An 18,320-nucleotide genomic window follows, 5' to 3' on the forward strand; every position below is an offset into this window, starting at 1 on the left:
GATCATTGATTACCCTTTTCCACCAGCATGAACCGGGTGCTATAGTTCAGAGCTAGAGCTATTGCCGGTTAGTGAGATACCAGCCTGGTCTCATTGTTAATATGTAAATTTCAAAGATAGAAAACATACTTTTTGTACATTTGGATAGATGCTGAAACGTATGCTATGGACATATCTGGAACATTTAAACGTAACATTATTACGATTTTACAGGTACAAAACGTTAACTATTTACGAATCTTTCATATCATAAAGATATCTGTATAATTTAATTTCCCTTTTACCGTTTTATAGATAAATGTAAGATCCCTTAACCCTAATCCCAAACCTAAACATACCAATTTAGTTATAAATTGCATAACACGTATTAATGGATTGGACTGAGATGTGTAGGGAAATGGAGCTTTAGCATTAAAATATATTTTGAGTCACTAATCTTACTCCTAACATTACCCCTAAACCTACCCATAACCATTTCTTAAAACTACGTAGGCTACAATTTTGAAGAAAAACAACAGACATGTGTAATCACAATAATTTATTTATTGCTAAAATGTCAAAACCAGTACCAAAAGTCGTTCACATGACGATGTGTTGCAGTCACAATTTTTGAATTTGAATTCATCGCGAGCGCGGGATTTGACGTTTACGGTCGCTGCTGAGAATGGAGATGAAGATCGCTGGATAAAGGGCTGAATTTGGATCTGTTTCTTGCAAACATATGGATTCTAAGATTTGGATTAGCCTACATCAAGATAATAAAATGTATGTCTTTTGTGAATTTATGTTGTGTTTTGGTGTATTATTAGCCTGGTTAAAACCAGACCATTCTCAGTAGTAACTGAGTTATGGTCTGGCAAAGCTTCATTAATAACTAATTTCCAAAGGGGCGTCACCAACGGACGTCGCTCAAATGCCTCTGGGCGCAATTGGAAAGACCTAAAACCAATCAGAGCAATCGTTATTGTGTAAAGCCCGCACCAATGTTTCTGATTGGTGCCACGATTTTGACGGATTAGAAATGGGCTTGAATGAGCTCAAGCCCCTGCCAATTTTGTCTCAAAATGTATTGTGCCCCTCTCTGATAAATGTAAATAATAATAATTATTAAAATACATATTATAATAAATAACAATACACTTATACACCATTGCCACTAACAATAATAATACAAAAAAACTAAAAAACTAAATGAATGCTCTGCTAGTTAACTGGAGATGTTTTATTTATTTGTATTGTTATATTAATGCCGCGAGATGTTTCAAAAGTGGTGGAGACAATATCGACCTTAGCAAAAAGTGGTGGGGACATGTCCCACCTGCAAATTACGCCTATGTTAAAATAACACTTGCCTGATGGGTTATGCTACTGCTAGATCGGATGTTGACGTCACTTCTGAGTTGAGAAAAGTCAGTAAAAGTCCTGGCAGAAAGCGAAGCATAAGGATGTAGTGTGATGATGATACGAGATCCCATGAGATCCATGTGTTTGGCATCTTGTCCTATCTTTTAAGTCACGCTACAGTAGTCTGAAAGAAAAAGTGCTTTATTTGTCATTTAAAATAATGGTGCTGATGATTTTTAGAGACCCCCACAGGTTTATTTTACTGCTTTCATGGGAGCTCATCCTCTCTCTATGGGAGCTCAGCTCCCACGTAATTCGAACCATGGGTAACATTAAGCTTATATGGAAAAGTTACATTTATCCTACCATGCTACTGTAAAAGTTGCGGCAGCATGTGAGTTATGCTTAACAATCATTAAAGTATAACTCAATTTCAGCCGCATTCTGAGTCTGACAATTTCATTCGTTTTTATCCAAGGCCATAGCAAGTGTTATTAGCTTGGGGAAATAATTTTAAATAAATAAATTTTAAGTCCATGTCCAGCTCTAAATTGTAAGGAATTTATTTCTTTAATTTCATATATACACTTTACAATAAGGTTCATTTGTTTATTATTCATATTAACTAACATTAACTAATCACGAGCAAAACATTTGTTAGGCTACTATAGGCCTATTTGTTAATCTTAGTTAATAATAATACAACTTTTAATTGTTTGTTCATGTTATGTCACAGTCAGTGCATTAACTAATGTTAACAAATACAACTTTTGATTTTAATAATGTTTCAGTAAATGTTGAAATTAATATTAAGTAAGGTTAATAAATGGTGTAGAAGTGCAGTTCATTATTAGTTCATGTTAGAAACTTAACTAATGAAACCTTATTGTAAAGTGTTACTGATTTCATGATAGCTAACACTTTAATGAATACATACATACAATTTATAACATAAATTGACATTGAATATCAACATAACTAAACATGAATTCCTCATAATTACCTACTTGATTCTCTGTTTTGTTTGGTAAAGTAAATAATATTTATTAATATTATCATCATTTCCCTATTTTTGTTTGATGTGTTATGCATTCTAATTGTATCAACATCTTTTCATTGGTAATGAAGAGAGGCTCTCTGACCGACTGCTGCTCTCCATCGAGCGAGATATTCCAAATAATTGTGAGGAAGTCATTAAAATATATAAAAACACAACAGACAGATGGGTACAGTGCTTTAAATACAGCTGATTTATTTAAAAAATAAATGTTTTTTAAAAAAGTGCCCTTTTTGGTCCTTCCGCCCCTGCCCCGGAGGAGGTCTGTGCACGCAGCTGTCTCATGGTAAATAGGCTAATCCTCTGAAACGAGTTTGCAGCAGAAGGCACGAACAGAGCGAAATGTTAATATTTCTTAAATTAGCAAACTGCATTTAATAAATGCGACTGAAAACATAATTGATAAGACAATTGAGTGCAATAGAGTTGAAAAATGAATGTCACAACTTTAATATATATAGTTCATACGTAAATAATTTACGTTTTTTGTGCCGTCTATACGTTTTAGTGCTGTACGTCAGTATTATACGTTTCTGCGTATATAAAACGTAAGTAAATGTAAAGCCCTATTCGGACAGGACTTGTTTTCCAAACGACGTTTGAGTAACAATTCTTATCAACCTACGTCTGTGATTTCATGTACGGATTCGGACGGGACTAACATCCGTGTTTATTACCGAGGTAGGTAGGAGTGTAATGTGTTTTACATGTGGGCGTTGCAGAAGATCACGTGTTCAGAATGCGTGGATTGCGTATGGTCAAATGTATCAAATGTATTTTGAAATTAAGTACTTTTAAAATTAAGCACTTAGAAATATTTTAAGTAAAACGTCCTAATGTATTTAGTGTTTTGTAAACATTTTATAAAAAATTGTAGTATAAAAAAAGTAAACATACATTATCATCATGATTTTATAGAACTGGGTTCTTATAATAAACCCACTGGAATAAAAAGTTTTAACTTATATAATTTACACGTTATGTAATTAAGTGCAGAAATGAAAGTAATCTTACCTGAAACTGATATTACAGTAGCCAGTCTTAACAGTTTACGTGATTTGGCTCTTTCTTGTTGATTTCATTTTTTTTAATGTAATTTCATACATAATTTTATTTCTTCGCAGTGTACCGAACACATCTACATCCATTATCAGTGCGCAAAAAGCAGAAACTTGAATACCGGCGCGATAGCGAGAGATTATGGCAGTTCACGTTGACCAAAACACACAAGAAAAAGTGTTTTGGAAAAAAAACATTTTCGGCAATCACAGACATTCGCATTCGGACGGGATTAGATTTCTCTGAGGACCGCCGAGTTTGACGAAAAACAGTAGGTAATTTGCTCTGGAATTTTTACAGAGGTCGTGTGAGAAAAAGAAAAAGACAGACATGGCAGATTCTGACAGGATTAAAATCTCAAAGTACGTCTGTGAAACAGAAATTTCTATAACGTCCCCCTGTGAAACTAGTCCCGTCCGAATAGGGCTTAAGTGTGGTAGAACGTAAAAATACACACGTATTCTCATGAGATCACGTTGCAGCCACATAACCTGCAGTGAGTGTACTGAACAGTCACCATACATACTGTAAACATCTGCAAAATAAATCTAACAATAATTCATTTTTTGACTGAGATTCAACAATATTCAATCATGACAACTCTTTTTTAAATGTACTATACATTTACACAATAAGATGAACACTAATCTTTATATCTCCATAAAGATAAAACTTTCAAGTGAATTAGTGCACTGTAATGGTAAATATCCTTTACAAAGTGCAAGATGAATCCAGTTAGGGTTGAATTTTTTTCTTTAGGCCTGACCTTCCTTTGATATAAAATCTGCTGGAGGATGGGCTATGCAAATTAAAATGTACATTCTGCCTTATAAACTCTTCATATTTATCTCCTTTTCAGTATTCTGTCATTGAGATTTTTAATAAAAACTGCTGCAAAAATGGTCCTTAGAATTACTTGTTGTTTCATTAGCCTTCTAGTCTCCATTGAAAGTAAGTAATATTTATTTTTAAGCACTTCAGTGCATTAACATTTGATTAATTTTCATCTCTTTGATGTCAAGTCATCTCTATTTTTCACTTTATTCCTAAAACTCAAGCATCTCATAAATTCGCATTTCTTTTATTTTAACAGTGTGCAAAGGTCAGACACTGACTGAGTCTGAGTCAGTCGTCATCAAACCTGTAAACGAACATAAACTGACCTGTACTTTCTCTGGGATTGAAGTTGATAATGCTTTTATTTCATGGATAAGACAGGCTGAAGGGAAAGGGCTCGAGTGGATCTCACATTTCTGCTCCAAGCGGCAAGAACAAATATTACTCTAAAACCGTTGAAGGACGATTCACCATCTCCAGAGACAACAGTAAAATGCAGGTGTATCTGCACATGACAAATCTGCAGGCTGAGGACACTGGTGTTTATTACTGTGCCCGAGAAACACAGTGACACAAGAGACTGCTGTGCAGTACAATAACGTATGCACTTTGGAGACATGCACTGTTCATGCCATATTTTATCAAAAACGCTTCAGATGGGTAATCTGAAAAAAAAAAAAAAAAATGTTTTACCCATCTCTCATTCATGAGCATCAGCATATTGTTAGGGGTTAACAGTTTAGGACCCAAGGACCAGATGTTTGAAAGAAGACCCGGAGTCAGAATTATAAAAAAATTGAAGAAAAGTTTTACTGAAGATAGTTTGCAGTTTCATCAGCAGAAGTCAGCTTCAAGACTCACACAGGAGTTCGTAGGCCGCCCCGCTTACAGTTACAAAGATCACAGCAGTTATACCATTTCCAAGGTCTAAGCTACGTCATTGAATGATTCTGATTGGCTAAGAAATTGATAAACATAGTAATTTTCCACACACATACAGATAGACTGAAGCATATCTCCATAGATTATGCAGCTGACACTCAGACCCTGAAGTCAGGCAGGTCGTGACCTTCCAGGTCACAGATTTGGGTTGCTGGGTGCCAGCATGTCCCGAACAACAACTCAGTCAATCTCCAATAATGGCAGTGGTTCCTTAACCTGTAACCAAGAAGACTAACACACACACCGACACACAGCTTTTCCAAGGTTGGATTTGGCCAGGCTCTAACTATAAACAGGAGTCTCGTCTCAAAACATCAAGATAACAAGTTCTTTCTCTCAGGAGAGCTACATTTTAGTCTAAGTAAGGCTTTAACAAAGAAATGGTCCCTTAAATTAATGGCTTCAATGACCCCTATATGTTTTAACACGTTGAAGACCTTTCTCAAACACAAAACCAGTCCCTATTTCATTTCTGGAAGATAAATAAATCTTAAATAGGCAAGCATTGTTACTGCATTCAGATATACTGACATTAAAGAATACATGAAAAGAACATTTCAGTAATCACACTGGTAACTTCTATAACAAAGTAAAATCTCCAGAGAAGTCATTCAACTCATTTGATATTTAGAAGGAAAAGTATTGATTAATACCTTGATTATAATCACTCATTACATATACATTGAAGCAGCAGTGGATTCCAATCCACTCCCTTCAATATTATTGAATATCTTTAAATGCTGATCTTTTGGACAGGTTTTGAGACAGAAATCATGCAACAAGTAGTAAAGAAGCTTTAGGAAAAAGATATATAAAATTTTTTGTAAAAATTCATAATTAGCTACTATGTCTCTGAACTAGTAAATAAGAATAAAAATATTTTGAAAGGCAGACATGGTTACAGAGGTTATTAAGAATACAGAAAATAGAAACCTTGCGCAGCCTATGCAAACTTGTCCTCCCTTTTAAGCCCCATGCACTGTATTCATTAACAGACTATGCATCTACTCATTTATGACTTTACTGCATCAGGTTACTTATTACATAACATGGTAATGGATATTGTGTCTAAACTGTGTTTTATCTTTGTGTTTGCTCACACAGAATGTAAGAAGGGCTTCTGAAAACCTGTTGACAATCAGACTTATTCATGTGCACTGTTTTAAATGTTAATGTTGAACTGTTTTTCAATCTGTTGGTGTAAAAGCAGTACTTTTGGGTGTCTTGTTTTATTTATTTTCATATAAAAGCAACAGAATTGAAATAATATCCAATATATTAACAACAAAGCACATGAGTGTGAATCACGCAATATCGCCTTTGATTTTAGGTGTCTGGTCCACTATTTGTGCTAGACGTGAGAACAACGGCTCAATGGTGGAAAAGGGCTGATCTGTTTGCCTGTACACATTCAACTACAGCACACTGAACTCTACAATTTCGCAACAGTCCTTTATTCACTTTCACATAAACATAACACAACATCACATCTGTTTTAATAGAACTCAGATGAGGTTGTATGCTCCTGCCTGCTTTGAAAATAATCACATTTATTCATGGTGCAGAAAGACATTGTTATATCTATATCAAGATGTGTGTTACAGATATTAGTTCGTTATTAAAGAAAGGAACACGCAAAACTACAAAACCAAACAAAGGAAAATCTGATATTTGGAAATACTTTAGTATGCGACAGCGATGGAAAGCACCTTCCTTTTGCGAGCTGTGACAAATGCAGCAAATACAAATCTGGAACTTCAGGTCTGAAGCGTCATGTGTGCACCGTTTTGAAAGGCCAAACTTCCCTGACGTTTACGGCAAGTCAGTAGAAGATAGCATGAAGTGTCAAGTGCACTAAAAGATGTAGAATATGCAATGTATTTAAAAAAAAAAAAAAAACTACTTATACGTTCACCCGCGGGATTTTGCGGGCGGGAGCGGGACGAAACTTGATTGTTGCGGGCGGGAGCGGGAGAAAATAAAATATATTTTTGCGGGAGAGGGACAAAATCTTGCGGGAGACGGAAAAATCCGTCCCGCGCAGGTCTCTAACTCAGACGGCGAGCAACCCGACCTCCACTCCCCAGTATACAGCTGGCAAACGTTCAGTCTCTGGATAATAAGCTGAGTGAACTCTGTGCTAGAACATCCTTTCAACGTGAGACAAGAGACTGTAATGTCATTTGCCTAACAGAAACCTGGCTATCACCGATCGTGCCCGATCATGCAGTTGCCCCCCATGGCTTCTCTGTGTTTCGGGCGGACAGATCAGCTGACCTCTCGGGGAAGAAGAAAGGCGGTGGAGTCTGTTTCCTTACCAACAATGCGTGGTGTAATCCGGACAGTATACATCCCATAAAGCAATTTTGCTCACCTGACGTGGAATACTTAATGCTGATGTGTAGACCATTCTGGCTACTGAGGGAGAACTCCGGTCAATTTTAACATTGAGCTTATTTTTTTGTAAGTTTGGAGTGCTGTCAATACAGAGAACAACGACAAAAATCGGTGTTGCCTACACCATGTTATCCTCTTTTTAAAATTTGCACCCTGTTGACTTCAATGGGGCAAGTTTTAAACCTGCTTTTAGCCTCTTAACATCCTTGATGTGTCATTACAAGTGAACAGCCAATGTGAGTGATTCCTTCAGAGTGAACACAGTGAATCTGACTGCAGTAGATGTGAAAGATATGAATAAAAATGAAGTTAATTTGGCCAGTGCTCATACCTGTATTTATGTCCTGTTTTCGGTCGAAGTCCACAGTAGTCGATTGTCGAGTTCACGCGCATGATCATAGGTAACTAAGCAACAGTGGAGAACTCGACAATCGACTACTCTGGACTTCGACCGAAAACAGGATGTAAATACAGGTATGAGCGCTGGCTGAATTAACATCACTTTTATTCATATCTTTCACATCTACTGCAGTCAGATTCACCCGTGTTCACTCTGAAGGAATCACTCACATTGGCTGGGCACTTGTAATGACACATCAAGGATGTTAAGAGGCTAAAAGCAGGTTTAAAACATGAAGTAAATCCACTTCAAAAGCTAATTACTCCTGGACAGCAATGCCATACAGAGCGACCAATCCAACCGTCTCCATTGACTTTGCATTGCGAGAGGCTGCCTCCTTGTCATTTCTTGCTTCTAACAAAAGACAGAAAAATGCCTAAAAGCTGCTGTGTGACAAGGTGTACAACAAACAAGCTAAAAAACCCAGAAATAAGTTTTTATTAGCTCTCGACCCCAAAAAACGAGTGTTTAGGACATAAAAGTGGATACAGGCAGTTGAGACAGAGCGTCATGTGTCTCATTACTCTGAGAACTAACGTACGCCCGCTGGAGGAGACCGTAATCGGCAACACAGGATAGTTTATCTTACAGAAATATAATATATAAAACTGACATTTGGATATTTGACTCGCCAGTGACCAAATGTTTAACTTACTGCACACGTGGTGTATTTTTAGTGCATACTGAGTGTCAGGATCCCACAATTTACCCATTCGTTTCAGCCTGTATCCACTTTTATGTTCTCAAATGCTCGTTTTTTTGGGGTCGACAGCTTATGAAAACTTATTTCTGGGTTTCTTAGCTTGTTTGCTGTACACCTTGTCACATAGCAGCTTTTAGGCATTATTCTGTCTTTTGTTAGAAGCAAGAAATGACAAGGAGGCAGCCTCTCGCAATGCAAAGTCAATGGAGACGGTTGGATTGTTTTCCCCCTTGGTGGGCGTGGTCTTCAGATTATGACACGTCGCGCTCTGTCTCTATAAGCATAAGTTAAAGCAGACAGCGCCCACCATGAGGTCAATCCCCCGTTGGTCCGACCAATCGGATGCTGAGCTCCAGGACTGTTTTGTGACTGTGGATTGGGAGGTGTTTTGGGAGGCGACTGCTGATATTCACGAATATGCCGACGTAGTGATGTGTTTTATACTGAAGTGTTTTGAAGACATTGTCCCTATGCAATCAGTCCATGTTTTTCTCAATCAAAAAGCATGGCTTGATCACTCTGTAAGACTAGCCCTCACTGCAAGAGACAAAGCCTTTTCTTCTGGGAACTTGGGAGGAGAAGAAAATAGCTCAATACAACCTCCGCAAGGCAATTAAGCTGGCAAAGAGGCAATATAAGGAAAAAATTGAGAAACAGCTTGTGAAAACGATTCACGCAGGGTATGGCAGGGTATGGCAGGGTATACATTCCATATCGGACATCAAGGCAAGACCTAGTTGTACAACTAATGTCTTGCCTACACTGCCAGATGAGCTGAATCTTTTTTATGCCTGGTTTGAAACCACCAACTTGACCCCCCAGAGTAGTCCCGCCAGCAGTGCAAACACTCCCAATAACACACCAAGGACATTCCACATCACAGAGGGTGATGTGCGACGTGTGTTTGAACGAGTGAACATCCGAAAAGCTGCTGGGCCGGATGGGATTCCTGTCCGGGTGATTAGAACTTGCGCATGATGCGCAAGTTCTAATCACCCGGACAGGAATCCCATCCCAGGGCCGTCCCAGGAATGATCACAACTTGCAGGCATGTTTGCGGACATTTTCAACCGTTGTCTGTCTCTCTCTGTATTTCCCTCTTGCTTTAAATCCTCTGCAATAGTGCCAATTCCCAAGAAGAGCAAAATCATGTGTCTAAATGCGGCCTGTTGCCCTCACTCCGATAGTGAGCAAATGCTTTGGACGGCTTATAAGAGATTACATCAGCACTCTTGTCCCAAAAACTTGTCCCTATCGAGAAAATAGATCCACAGAGGATGCTACATCCACAGTACTCCACAACACACTCACGCACCTGGAAAATGAAAACTCTTATGTCAGAATACTTTTCATTGACTATAGCTCGGCATTCAATACAATAATCCCCTCTAGACTGGTCACAAAACTCAGCAGCCTTGGTTTTCCACCTGACCTCTGCAATCTCATCCTGGACTTCCTAAGTAAACGCCGTCAGGTGGTTAGGATGGGGTCCATCACCTCCGCTCCTCTAACCGTGAGTACCGGAGCGCCCCAAGGCTGTGTGCTTAGTCCTCTTCTTTACTCACTGTACACATATGACTGCACACCATTACACTCGTCAAACCTCATTATCAAGTTCGCTGATGACACCACGGTAGTGGGCCTGATAAGAGGTGACAACGAGTTGTTGTACAGGGAGGAAGTGGAGAATCTGGTACAATGGTATCAGGATAACAATGTGTCACTAAATGTGGCAAAAACGAAAGAGCTGGTGGTGGACTTCGGGAAGAGGAAGAGAGCTGAACTGACTCCCTTGATGATTCAGGGGAATGCTGTGGAAAGGGTGAGCAGTTTTAAGTTCCTTGGGATCAACATCACCAATAACCTCACCTGGGACCTACACACTACAGTGGGGAAGGTTCAGCCATGCCTGTTCCACCTTAGGCGTCTGAGGAAATTTGGCATGGGCCCCAATGTTCTCTGTGCCTTCTATCGGGGCACAATTGAAAGTGTCCTCACAGGGGCCATCACCTCCTGGTATGGCAACTGCACTACAAACAGCCGCAGAGCAATACAAAGAGTGGTCAAAACTGCTCAGAAAATATGCGGCTGTGAGCTTGCACCTATTGCAGACCTGTATCAGGAGCGGTGCAAGAAGAAGGCCCAAAGGATTGTCAAGGACCCCAGCCACCCTAACAGCAACCTTTTCCAGCGGCTTCCCTCTGGCAAGCGCTACTGCAGTCTGAGAGCAAAAACCTGCAGACTTAAGTGTGTGTGTGTGTGTGTGTGTGTGTGTGTGTGTGTGTGTGTGTGTGTGTGTGTGTGTGTGTGTGTGTGTGTGTGTGTGTGTGTGTGTGTGTGTGTGTGTGTGTGTGTGTGTGTGTGTGTGTGTGTGTGTGTGTGTGTGTGTGTGTTCTTAAAATATGGATATAGGCACTTTAAGCTGCTGCTGGTTGGGGGGGGGGGGGGGGACCTAAGATTTTTGCTCTTGCATTGTATGTAAATATGATATGAGATGCAACTTCAATAAACTGAAAACTGAAGATGCAAATTATTTTGTAGGAAGGGTCAACGTCTCCCCGACTCCTGAAAGATTTAGTGTTCAGTGACTAAAACAGCTTCAGTGTAACCTATAACTGTTTTACTGGCTTTTTCTGTTGTAATGGAGATGCTACTATATGGACTCCTACTGATGATTATTGCATGTGAGAAACTCCCATTTGTAGTAGATTATTATTTCATTGCTCTAAATCATCTAACATGATTTTTCTCTGTTTTTCAGGTGTTAGTGGTCAGTCTTTGACCTCCTCAGATTCTGTGGTGAAAAGACCAGGAGAATCAGTCACGCTGTCCTGCGGTGTCTCTGGATTCTCAATGGGCAGCAACTACATGCACTGGATCCGTCAGAAACCAGGGAGAGGACTGGAGTGGATTGGATATATAGACACTGTCTCAAGTGCATATTATGCTCAGTCTCTACAGGGCCAGTTCTCCATCACCAAAGACACCAGCAAAAACATGCTGTATTTAGAGGTGAAAAGCCTGAAGACAGCTGTTTATTACTGTGCAAGAGATTCACAGTAAGACAAAAGACTGCAGGGCTGAACAAAAACTATTCATGTGATGTCTGAGGGCTCAAGATCTTTTTTTCCCAAAATACAAGCTACTTTTAATTTTAAACCCTTATACTTTTCATGGAGGTCTTCCTAAATGCACGAGAAGCATTATAGGCATACTGCAATCTTTAAAGTTAGGGTATTCAATTTCGCTGTGGCTAGCAATAGCAAGCTAGCTTTGAAAGCATGAGATCCCACCCTCCCTTCAGAGCGTCTCCAAAGCCATGCCTCCTCCAAAACACATGAACTTGCAGGTTGCACACAGCCAGAGCAAATTCAGCAAAGCAAAATAAGAGATGCCATTAAATTACTTCATGTCTCAAAGCACATAACATTACAATAATAATTCACTTAAAGGAGTCATAACCTGCAATTTTCACTTTTCCACGAGAATCAATGTATGTTATGATTGCCTAACGATTATACACTGGCCGGGAAGCCGATATTTAAAAGTGAAGCGTTTGTTTACCTCAGGGTAAATAAACCAGCGCGCGTGCACGCGCACTCAAATACGAGATTTTGATTTCAGCCCCGTCTTGACTTCAAGACGGGGCAGGATATACCATATATGGACACCGCAGACCTATGCCGCGGGAAGCCCGCCCCTCTCCCCCTCATATTAGTTCAGTCGAGAAAGATGGAGAAACCGAGTGCACACCTGAGTTGCTCTGTTGTTGACTGCCAGAATCAACATGTAAATGTGTTTTCTCTCCCAAGAATGGACCAAGCTGTCAGGGACCAGTGGATTAAATTCATTTTTAATGACGCGGTTCCTACAACCCTTCCCACTGGCTTAACGTTATGTGTCTGTGCTAACTAAACATTTTATGCCGGAATCCTTCACAAATTTGAGGCAATATCAGGCGAAGTTGGCATCGAAGCTCGGGAAAAAGGGGCCATTTTCAACAATCAGACACTTGCCTGCAATTGAAACGGTAAAAGAATGTGTTTTTATTGCTCTACTGTGTGTAACAAACAGCAGCTAACTGCTAATGCGGCTATTGTATGCTAGCGGGAGTATTAGCTTCGAGGTAAACATGGGGAATGGCTGCTAACGTTACTTTGCAAACAACAAATGACTGAGATCATCATGAATTCGGCTATTGTATATTGATTGCCTAACGCTTATATATGAGGCGCCGTCTAGTTTGTGTGTGTGTGTGTTCGCGTCTTATACGAGTATGTGCGCGAGTTTGTGTGTGTGTGCTCGCGTCTCATATGAGTATGTGCGTGGAGAGTTCATATACATGTATGTGTGACTACTTAGTATGTATGCAAGCGTGTTTCATATATGTGTGCGTGAATGAAGTTTGATTTAAGCCCTAAACGGCGCCTCATACTTATACACTGGCCGGGAAGCCGGTCGCGGCCAGGTTGGGTTCATTCATAACTTGCGACATGATGTCATTTTGGAATGATATGCTAAAGCGTTACCTGCGGTGTCAACCCCCCTCCTTCCTGCGCCCCTCATTTGCATTATTAAAATGACTGTCCACGACAGCCAAAATATCGCATCAGATCTCGCGAGACAATAATGCCTTCAGAAATAAGGGTCTGAGGAGCTCTGTGTTTATTTTTTTTCCACTTTTCTTTTTTAGAAGGGCCTGAAAGACTATGTTATAATTTTGAATTTAGCTGGATCAATGTGCACTGACCGCCACAGTGTTCTTGTCAGAGAACTCAGAGTCATGGATAGATGATAGCCTTTTAATGATTGCTTTGGCATCAACATAGATGGACATTTGCAAGGTTTTTCTAAAACAATGAAAGAAAATAATAATCAACATAAATTCACGTAAGTGTTACATTGTAGATATAAATGAAACTCAACATGAAGTATTTGCTTCCTTATACAAGTTATAACAATCGCTATTCAAACTTCAAAGGATTGACGGCATATAATACAGCGTGCAATTCACGTGCGGTAAATCGGCCGCTTTAATATAAACTAATAAACTTAGAAACACTATCTACAACAAATACTCTTGCACTATAACATTAATATTGAAATAACACTGGACTTACTTGTCCGTTACTCGTACAATGTCCTTATAATACAAGCAATCCCGCAAACTTTCCAGTCAGAACGGCTGATGCAACTCTGTGGCGCTACGCTTATTCTCAGTCTACTAAATCAGCGTAGGCTCCGCAACTGCGCTTGTTGCGCACTATTCAGTGATTTACAGCGCTGATTCTGTGCGCATCTCCATTATTATGCTAAACATGGAGAATTCAGAACAGACTATAATACAGCAGTAGGTATCCAAGGTAATACAAGGTTATGACTCCTTTAAACAACTTGAAGAGCTCTTACTTGTACCACCTGACTGCTGCAGATTCATTTCAGCGTTGATAGTGTTGACATAGAAACATAAATCTGAGTCTGAGGACACAAACAGCTTCGGGCAGAATATCATGGGTTGCCGTTTCTAAATTACAGTTACGACATGGCGTGAATGGAGCATTAGCTAGTTGTTTTGGTTCAGGAGGAACTGTAAAAGGTGGCTTCTCTTTGTTTGTGGTGTCAGGTGACTGACGTCTGTCTAACTCTGCATAGCCTCATGGAACGCGCTAATGATGTGTGATGTGTGGGGTGCACAGAGGTATGGAAACATACTCTGACAGGCAGGTAGGATATTGTATAATGTTAACACTAACTCTGTTAACGCAACCCGATCTCATGAAATGCGTCTCTATAGCACGCATTGTATTTATCATGCAATTTATACATGAAAATTAGTTTTTACATGCATACGATACGCACTGTACCCTTTGGGTAAGATTAGTGATGTGGGGTACGTGCGTATTATACTCTTCTATAGGATTAGTGATGTGGGGTACGTGCGTATTACAAGCTATAAAGTGTGTATCATTGGCACGTAAAAACAAATTTTCATGTATAAATTCCAAGATAAATACAATGTGTGTTATGGAGATGTATTTAACGCTAACACTTTGTTGTGATGGTCCCCACTACAGACATTCTACTGACTACAAGTAACTTTGTAAGGACATGTAAAATTATTCGACTACCCCTACTCTATATAAGGGATTGTTTACTAATACACTAATAAGAGTTTTATCTTCATGTTTACTCACAAAATTGTAAAAAAGGGCTCTTAAAAACGCTGACAACCAGACTTATTCATGGTGGATACTGTTGTAAATGTACATTTTTCATGTTGTTGGTGTCAGACACTGACTGAATCAGCGGCCATTAAACCTGGAGGATCTCACAAACTTACCAGTAAATCCAAAACACACATCTGAATCAACAAAAGAATGGCTTCAGCAAAGATAGATGAGTCTTCCAGACCTGAATCCCATGAACACTGTGCAGAGGAGAGCAATTTAACAGGTCTGGAATGTTTTTGCAAAGAAGACAAGAAAAATATTCAAGCTGATAGACTCCTATCCAAACAGTTTGAGTGCTGTAATAAAATCAAAGGGTGCTTCAACTAACTATTAGTTCAGGGGTGTGCACAATTACAGTAGTTATTCCAAGTGTATTTCCCCCCCTGAAATGTGTCACTTCAGTTTTCAGTGGCATTACCAGAGGCGGACAGAGTACACAGCTTTATTACTTGAGTAAAAGTACAGATACCCCTTTCTAAATTTTACTCAAGTACAAGTAAAAGTACTACAGTCAGATGTCTACTCAAGTAAAAGTACTAAAGTACTTGTTTTTAAAAGTACTTGAGTACCAAGAGTACAAGAGTACATTTTCTAAATATTGCATTACTACTGCCATAGTGCTTACATTTATGTACAGAAACGTCCTACATGGAGTTATGAAAAATGTTAATGTTAATACTAGGGGTGGAACGGTACACAGAAGTCACGGTTCGGTTCATACCTCAGTTCAGACATCACGGTTCGGTACGAGTTCGGTACAATGGAGGGAAAAGCAAAACAAAAATGCAGAAGGCAATTTTTTTTTTATTGTGCATGTCTCAGGCTGTACCACCTAGTGTCATACAGTCTCTCCCCTGAGCTAGCTGCAACAGCCTGCCCTGAAGTGTGTAAAGTAAGATGTAAACAAAATAAGACAATCAGCTATAAAACTAAAAATAAAGCATCTCTTATTTATGTGTGGACGCACGAGCGCGAGGGTGCGCGCAGCAAAAATGTCGTCATTGTGGTGTGGGCGGTCATGCGCGTTGGGTGTGCAAGGCCACATTTTGCTTGGCGGTGTGCAGTGCACGGCTTTTAGCGCACGGCTCCGCATATGATCCGAAGACGCACGACTTCGAGCCGAATCTGGCCGAGCATGTACATCTCACAGCACCGGCACCCAGTTCTTGCGTCTAAATTAGTTGCTTACATTAACAAAATGAGCCTACAATAGCAGACATCAGCCCTTTAAATAAAAATAAATGGCCATGTTTTATAAAAAGGTTCACAAAACTAAATAAAAATGTTTAGAAATTATGTAAGATAACGTTAATTTAGTTGTAGGTTACGTTCTCATATCCATTTTTTTTTTTCTAATGTCACAAGGAATAATCTGGTTTACTGCTTTACACGATTATTTTGCTGTGTGGTTTTGGTGTACTAAAGTGTTGTTTTACTAAAATAAACATTCACGAGTGTAGCCTACCTTACTTCAAACCGCTGATTCCTGATGGTTTAGAGGACAATTACACCCTGTCGCACCCTGTCGTTTCAAAGAATATACACCGGCGAGCGCTAAGTATAAATGCCTCGTCCATTTGGGGAGGCGCGCGCACGGTCAGCGGAGGCTCGCGCTGCGGAGGCAGGCGAAAGTATAAACCATAGACAGTATAAGAAGGTATAAACAAACCTAGCTTAAGGCGGGGCTACAGATTAGGTGTCCCTAAAGAACCCGCGTATCTAACAGTAGTTCCGCATTACATTAATTAATTTGCACGCGAGTTTTATTTATTTTTATACCGTATTCTCCGTGTAAATTCATGTAGCCTACCGAACCGTGACGCCCGTACCGATTCGGTTCAATACGAATACATGTACCGTTCCACCCCTAGTTAATACCTTGGAGAATGTAAAGAAATTGAAAGTAAAATCAAGTCATTTTCATCTTTTTACCATGCTGCTTCATTTAACATTTTCACTTGCCCACAAGGCAATAGCACAATGGCAACGCTCTGACAAACCTCTGCTAGAGTTTTAATGGATTTTTTGCACCCACATTTGAACCCGACTGTGTTAAACACACCGCATACTCAAGAACATCAACGCAAATGCTCAGCTTACATTAATGTGTAATATCAGAAAAGAAAATTCAGCTAACAATTGTGTGTACATGTGAGTTTCTCTTTTTTTCATCAATCAAATCACAGGGTTCCAGACTGCGACCAAATATGCGACCATTTTATTGAGAATGTGCGAGTTCAAATTGTATGTGGTGCCATTTGTGCGAGTGCATGGTCATGTACTACTCAGTTAAATTCACGCATGAATTTTCCTGCATTGAACTTGTTTTAGCGCTCGCCAAAGTGAATTTTTGTCCCGCCAAAGTCTTATTTGATCGGTGAGTAAAGTAGATGAACTGCCGCTTGTGACAGGGCGCATGTTTAACTGAATGAATGAGCAGAGAGAGAGAGAGAGAGCCGGTCGCGCGCGCAGACACACTCGGTCTCTCTCGCGCACTGTCGCTCGCTTTTTCTTTTTTCCTTTTTTTTTATTTATTATTTTTTTAGAAGAAGTAACGGGTACTCACGGTTATGGATAGAAATGTAGCGGAGTAAAGAGTACAATATTTGCCTCTCAAATGTACTTGAGTAAAGTCATGAGTACTCCCCAAAAATGATACTCGAGTAAAGTACAGATCCCTCAAAATTGTACTTAAGTACTGTACTCAAGTAAATGTACTCCGTTACTGTCCGGCTCTGGGCATTACATTATATAGGCTGCTGTTTTTACATTAAAGGTGCAAATGTTCTGACATGATTTATGCTTGTTTCATTTTATACATCACAAAAAACAGCTATTGCTTACATGAAAAAACAGCTTACATGACAGCTATTACATGACTCAGAAGGGAGGGATGAGGAATGGAGAGGAAGGGTTTGTAATCAGCCTCCTGTCATGGTAGTAAAACGTTCACCATCGCCTGTAAGATCACGGAATATCAACTGGATATTCAACCACAAACTGGATCAGACATTGGATCAAAACAGATGGAATGGATTGGCTGTTTCTATAGTTCCAGTAGCAATGGTGTCAAAGATTTACTGATAAATAATAAAAAAAATCAGTTTCTCACCTGAATCCTCCAGCAACGCAGTCCTTTTAACTGGACAAAACTTCAACAATGAAGACACTGTGTATTATTGTAACATTGAAAGTGCAGTTTATTAAAGTCCGCGTGAACCGGAAGTTACAAACGACTTTTCTCCAGTATTGTGACGTATTTCCCAGTGAAACGGAATATTGAACAGAGGGCAGGGTTTTATTCTAGCGCTCCTCCTCTCCATCTCTCGCTCATAGCAGACTAACGGTTTG

The 18,320-nt window shown here is 39.6% G+C and overlaps 2 protein-coding genes across 3 annotated transcripts in view; both read left to right on the forward strand.

The window, feature by feature from the left end:
- ighd (immunoglobulin heavy constant delta) overlaps nt 1-18,320 on the forward strand; it is a 790,210-nt gene that overhangs the window by 194,203 nt on the left and 577,687 nt on the right. The window lies entirely within an intron of this gene.
- The window catches only part of LOC307154331 (uncharacterized protein), a 780,250-nt gene that overhangs the window by 106,948 nt on the left and 654,982 nt on the right, over nt 1-18,320 (forward strand). The window lies entirely within an intron of this gene.

The sequence above is a fragment of the Squalius cephalus genome, assembly GCF_949319135.1.
Source record: "Squalius cephalus genome assembly, chromosome: 1".
Classification (NCBI taxonomy): Eukaryota; Metazoa; Chordata; class Actinopteri; order Cypriniformes; family Leuciscidae; genus Squalius; species Squalius cephalus.